Raw genomic sequence first — 6833 nt, forward strand, 5'->3', positions numbered from 1 at the left:
TATTCATATTTCAAACGAACAGACCAAAGCAGTTTTTCATAAATTTAATGGCAGTGGAAGGACTACTGAAAATTTCATGCAATTGAAAAGTGCAGTATTTGTTGCTTGCTTTCAGTGCAGTGCATATGTTTATGTCGCGAATGTTAACAATAATATTTTTGGAAATATTATGCTACGTGTTATGGGGCCATGATGAATTGCAGTGTTGAAAATTTTGGCCTATAGTCTGCTTTGGTTAGATTCAACGTTATAACAGGGTAAACAATTAACGTGAAATAACACATACTGAGTTCTCGTTTTGAATTAAGAACATGTTGAAAATCACAAGTGTATTTGCTGTGTCTGAAAATTTACTTTTGTGATTTGGCGAGAGACAACTTTTAGATGAAAAAAAAATACGCAAAGCTATACAACATTGTGTGATGTAAAACCAAATGAGTTTTTTTTTTTTGGGGGGGGGGGTCTTTCTATTTCCAGTTCAAAGATGAGTACGTTTTCCTTGTGGTTGTTCAGTGTATTTATGTGGAAACAAGACATCAGGTCTTAATCAAGGAGCATTCCTGAAAGATATTGATTGTCCCTCTCGGGTTCGAACCTTAAATTTCCGCATGCGGAATAAACTAGATACCAGCTGTATCGCGGTTGCTTTTATTTATTTATTTATTTATTTATTTATTTTAGTGTTTTTTGTTATGGGCATCAAATGCCATTACTTACTCGATATTCTGGAAGCAAAGGCTGAAAGGGAGGGTAGGGGTAACCTAACATGGGACAAGAAATAGAAACCTGACTTGGAAGCAAAACAACAAAGGCAGGCAGAATGGAAAGAGAGGGTGTTTTGATGCAGAAAGGTTCGAGAAACAACTGGTAGGTTTTTAGTTTTAATAAAGAGTTTTACGGCATTTGCGACACAAATAGGTCATATTTGTGCTGAAGATTAGAAGTGTAACTAGAGAGTAACATGCAGAGAATAAAAGAAGGGGATAAGGATTATAGATGTTAGACAGGAAAGAAGGAGCAAACCACATCAGAGCACCCGCCAACCACCAGAGCACCCGCCGACCCTTAGCTCAGCTGGTATCATGCTGCACTGCAGAATGGATGGTCCCGGCTTTAATCCTCAAAGAGGCTTTCTGATCTTGGGTTGTTTTGCGGAGGTTTCACGGCTCTTCACCCACTTGGCTATGTTCTTTCGGAGAAGGACGCTACATTCGGATGCCCCCACCTCTTAAATAGCCTATATTGTTTTGACAGTAGCGTTAAACCTGAACGTTGACTAATGAGAATGACCAAGGCATTCATTTCGAGGTACACGACTGCTTCTTTCTGAGTCAACCCGGGCTGAGTGATCATCACATCCCAGCAGACAGACAGAGCTACCTAAATACACTTCCCTCAAAGAAAGCCTTCTGCGTGCAACGACTAAGAGCCAAATTTTAATACTATGGACATTAGACACTTCAGCTTGCGTCGTACAATATAAATATTTTGCGCTCTCACGGAAAACCAATGGATTTTTAAGGAGGCCAGCTTCGACGCTGCATATCTATCCCAACCCAGGCTGACAGGGATACAACGTCCCCAGCAGAAAGACTAAAATACTCGTCAAATTCTCCCCACAAAGGAATCGAACTCAGGTCTTCTGTGTGCGACGGCAGAGCGCATAAATGCTACACCATAGACTCTGGTTCGTGTGTCTTTAACCGAAGTCAGACATGTACCAAAATGAATAAAAGTGTACCCAGGACGTTGTCCTAAGCATTGAACTAGATGTAGTCCCTATCCCCAAACAAACAACAAATAAACAAACAAACACACAAATTAACAAACAAACAAATCAGCAAGCAAACACCCCATCTCTCGTCCCTTGTCCCCTAACTAGGGCTCATACTGAAAATTGAGCAATAAAATTTAATAATAAAAAAAAAACTCAACAAAATCTAAGTAACCTGTGGTTTGTAACCTATTCTGAAAACAGAAGTCCTCATATCACGAGGTACAAGTCTTCCCAGAAGCAGAACTCTTCCTGATCAATGGTTGCAAATATACCACTAACATAGAACAGGTCAGTTCAATTTATTCCTTTCATTCCAAATAAAAACCTTTTGCAGAGATGACTTCTAAATTGAAGGGCTACCACCTCTCCCATATCCCTTCTAAATTAAGTCCTTTTGCTTTATATCAAGAAGAAAAACCTTGAAAATTGCACTTACTCCTGCAAACATCAAAATAATCAAAGCACCCTAGCCCTTGGCTTTCATGGTCAGCTGGATATGACCCTGAGTCCAGGTGCAAATACAAAATCAAATTCTGTACTAAGAGGAATTAACTCCATGAACTACATTATTTAAAGGCTTTTTAAAATCCACTACAAAGAGAAGACTAAACAAATTGAATGGGTTCAGTACTCCTTTCAGTAGTGTCCAGTTAAAAGAAGCTGGCTGGAAGCCTGAAGGCGAAGGACTTACTTTTCAATGTTGATGTAAAGTAGGAGTCTAAACCCAATAGACCTCGATACTAAAAATCTTAATTTTGTACCTGACTCGAGGCTCTGAATCTTATACAATTTTACTAGCCTTGTAATTTCAGAGAATGGCTAGAATATTATGTCGGTGCTGTGTCTTGGGTGACTGCTAATTGGTTTATTGTTGGTTAACTTTTGCCTTAGGAGGCAACATTGATTCTCGATGGGCAGCGCCGGTCTTCTTCCCACAAATTAAGTTGAATAACACGATGATTAGCTCTGTCTGAAAACAAGTTAGGCACTACACTACCCTAGAATTACTAAGTTATATCTGTTCCGTACCTAGTTTTGAGAAATTTGACGTAACAGTTTTGGAGTTTCCAAAAATGTCCAGATTTTTCGAGTACAATTCTTTGAATATCTTGATGATCACTCCGAATAATCTTAGGACTTTGATAGAGCAGATTTTTGTTTCTAAACCTCATGGTGTTAGTCACCCAAAACCTCCAAAAATGTCAGAACTTCGTAGTTCTAATTTAGTGACTACCTCAAAACAAGTTCAACTTTCATGTTACAGGATTTGATAAAGCATTGATTAAAAGGAAAATAAATTGTTCACTCTCTGCTCTCCAGCATACATCCCAAATTGGAAGTAGATATTTGATTGTAAATTGTAATTCTTTTTTACGTTCCCAACAGCATAATTTAGTCATTAACGAGGCGGGCTGCTGCTATATCTAAGTATGTGTATATGAGTGTTTGCTAGTTTTTTTGTGTATGGGTGTATGCGTATGTGTATTTGTATATGTGTGTGCTTATGTGCGTGTGTATGTGTTAATTTCTGTATTTGTGTGTGTGTGCGCGCGTGTGTGTGCATGAGTGTTTTTTTCCGTATAGTAGTTAAAACATTTGAATTTGAAGATTCGTATCATATCATTTTGACATGAAACGATAAGTACCACGGGTCAACCTACCGTTTCATGTCCACATATTACGTTACGACTCCCAAAATCCAATTATGTTAACAAAGTTAAATCGAACTTTATGTAAAAAAAGTAGAAAACTGGCCCCAAGCCATCATGCTATACTCACTCTAACACCCTACGAAAGGCGTCTGAAAAGTATGGTTAAAAGTAGATTCACTATTCTCTGTTGGCCGCATAACTTAATAATAATAGATGGCTTTTGTATAGCGAAAATCCCCGCTCAACAGCCAGCTCTATGAGCTTCCCAATCTATACGATTATCCCAGCAGGCCTGAGAGCATTCTGAAACAAATTCAACTTCCTGAGAAGCATACAGTGCAAGCAGCCATTTATAGGCGCTCAAACACTAACATACTGTGAGCTTTATTGGCAAAATCCACGTCCACGACTTTAAGCTTACTGTGCAATGCATCAGTGCCTTGGGGCCCTTTTTGCTCCTCCTATTTAAGTGTAGATGATGTTCCACGTTCCCCATGACAGTAAGTATTTTATATCCCATGCTCAATCAAAACAACGTAGATCATTCCATCATTTAGAAGCTGAGTTATTTCGACCCTACCTGTCAGAGACCACCAGAGCTGAATACGATACACCCCAGCTGACAGTTATAGATAAGGCACTCCATTAGTTCAGTTGGTATCATGGAGCGGATGGCTCTGGTTCGAATCCCAGACTGGGCACTCTTGACATAGAGTCGTTTTGTGGAGTTTTCAAAGCTATCAAAGCTCGATCCTTTTCGAGACGGATGTTGAATTCGAAGTCCCGCCTCTTTTAATAATCTAATGGTGTTGATAGAGGCGTTAAACCAGATCCATTTTGAACGTAGACATAGCTAAATAAACCACAGACTTGAATTATAATATCCCAGACCGTGCATTTCTATGAATGTTGCTCTTTGCTATCTATACAAAATTGCCGCGAAGCGTGCATACAATGGGCACCCAAATCCAACCTCGCTAAAGTCGAGTGTGCGAGCAGCCTTACTCACTAATTGTCCTTTCTGGGCCGGAATTGCGTCAGAATGCACAGTGTATAGTGCGATCAAAAATTCGTGGCGGTACTTATCCTCAAATATCTTTTTAACGGGTGAATCAATGTCACCCATTCTTTGCACAGCACTTTGTCTCAATTTGTCTTAACTTTATCACATTTTTCCACAACAGTTGAGGCTAGACTAAAAAACTCTTTTTGTCACAAATTTATACAAAGTCTGCAAATCTCCTTCACGCGGAAAATGGAATAGTTCCCAGCACTTCCCGCTTCTCACACACATTTTGTATACGTTTATGGGTAACGTCATAGCGTCACAGCTCACACCAGTGATACTTTTTAGTAGCAAAACTAGTTACAAGAAATTAATTTTATAGTGAACACTTTTTTTGCCCTAAAATTTCTCAAAACATGCTTTCAATAAAGATAATCTCGAGATTAGAAAAACAAATGACGGACTAGCTTTTAAAAGCGATATCGTCCCAGCTGTAAACCTTTTAAAATCAACAGAAACCACCCACTAGGATTTTTAAACATTAATATTTGTTAAGGAATTTTTTTCTAGAATACAGCTAACAGGTCTTTACAAAAATATTGCTCTGTTAAGACAAATTGATACAAGTCACTGCACAAAAGCCGGAGAGTTAATGTTTGATAGTTAAGGAGATATTTGACTATAAGTTGCGCCACGAACTTTTGACCACACTATAGGATATAATAATGCAAGTCTACAGGATGAACGGGAAAGCAAACTGGCCTCTTTTACTGAGAAAAAGGAAGCGCTTAATCATTGTACAAGAAGTACAGAAACAAGAGAACAAGTTTACAGGCACAGTAATGAAATGCATGCACACAAAACCTGCAAAGTCAAAATTCATCTTCTGTTTATTGGAGACGCAATATACCCGCCTGTGATTTCATCCATCCAAACAGCGAAACAGAACAAAACCTAGATTTGAAATTTATCACCTTCAATCACAAAAACTGGTAGGTTACGATGAATGGTTACAGTGGCCAAAAAAGACAATAATATAACGTCAACGAGTTTCAAAAAGTGGCCGAAGGAAAATAATGATAACCACAAAGGGAAACGAAAGAAATTCAAAGAAACATCATAAGAGAAAGCCAAGAAATGAACAAAGATAAAAAGGGAGAAACAGAAAAGTGCACAAAACAACTATTGCAGTTCCATCAATTGCAGTGATTGTTAAGGTAAAACACTTCACTAATTAATGGTTGCCTTACTGCAGGATTCAATTGTTGTTCTTGTTTCTGAGGTCTGTTAAATACACGAATAGAAGCAGTAACTGTTCGGTTATAGCCCGTATTTTAATATTCTGATTCTAGTAATTTGATTACCAACACTTAGATGACAACCGAAAGAAGTCTCAAAACGTCTCTAAAGTAAAAATGGTGGTCAGGGTGATTCCAGCCAAAAGAGAATCGGAACGTATAATTACTGGGCCAAGTGTAGGCATTTCATGGACACAGAGCTATAACTAAATCCAAAAACAATATGCACCAGCCTGTTTCATGAGAAATGTATAAAGATTTTGCCTCGGCCAACCTTTCAGCAAAGCAAACATAAAGCATAATTTGCTCCAAAATATGGGAAAGAGATTTGTTTCAGTTTTGCTTTGGGTTTCAAAAGGTACCAACGTGCTTCTGTTCTTTGAACATGTTCACAAAGGACTTTATTGCTTTTCTCGTCTAATTCATTATGTAAATAAATTTTACAGTAACTATTTTCTCAGTCAAACTCTTTTTTATTTCTCGTTTCGACCTTAAAGTAAAAATCAACAACATAAATAAATTAATAAATTAATTTTTAAAAATCCTTAAAAGCAAGCAAAAGCATTCAATAAATTGTTTAACAGGCAAAGAGGTAAACGAAAACTGATATTCATCCCTGTGATTTTTATTGAAGCAATCGAAATAGCAACGTGATAAAGAAGAATCTGTGTCCTAAAAGGTGTATTCTAAATTCCTTAAACTGAAGCATTCACACGGATCTGTCTGTAGTTGGACATAAACCCCACGTTGTAGACAACCAGGGTGGCCTGATCGTCCGCATCCATCTCCACCTGCCATTGGCTGAGAACCGGACGTCAACGCCGCGTCATCGATGACGTCAGATCAGAATCCCTTCCACCGAAAATATCTGTTTTTCTGAAATTTATGAGGTATCGATTGTTTGAGTAATTATCATTCATAATTTGTTGCAGGGTGAAATAGCAGAAAGCGTCTTTAAAATTAACCCTTTTTGGTAGAAGGAAAACCCTCCACTCCAACAGAACAACCACCACTACCACCACCACCACCATCATCATCATCATCATTATCATCATCATCATCATCATCATCATCATCATCATCATCATCATCATCATCAT

General features: G+C 38.2%; 1 protein-coding gene across 1 annotated transcript in view; it reads left to right on the forward strand.

Annotated features, from left to right (window-relative positions):
* The window catches only part of LOC101859330, a gene marked incomplete in the record, with an annotated part of 41260 nt that extends 40624 nt beyond the window's left edge, over positions 1 to 636 (forward strand). The window contains 1 exon segment of the mRNA XM_013082655.2: positions 1 to 636.
* Positions 637 to 6833: the final 6197 nt, after the last annotated feature.

The sequence above is a fragment of the Aplysia californica genome, unplaced genomic scaffold (genome assembly GCF_000002075.1).
Source record: "Aplysia californica isolate F4 #8 unplaced genomic scaffold, AplCal3.0 scaffold00187, whole genome shotgun sequence".
NCBI classification, from domain to species: domain Eukaryota; kingdom Metazoa; phylum Mollusca; class Gastropoda; order Aplysiida; family Aplysiidae; genus Aplysia; species Aplysia californica.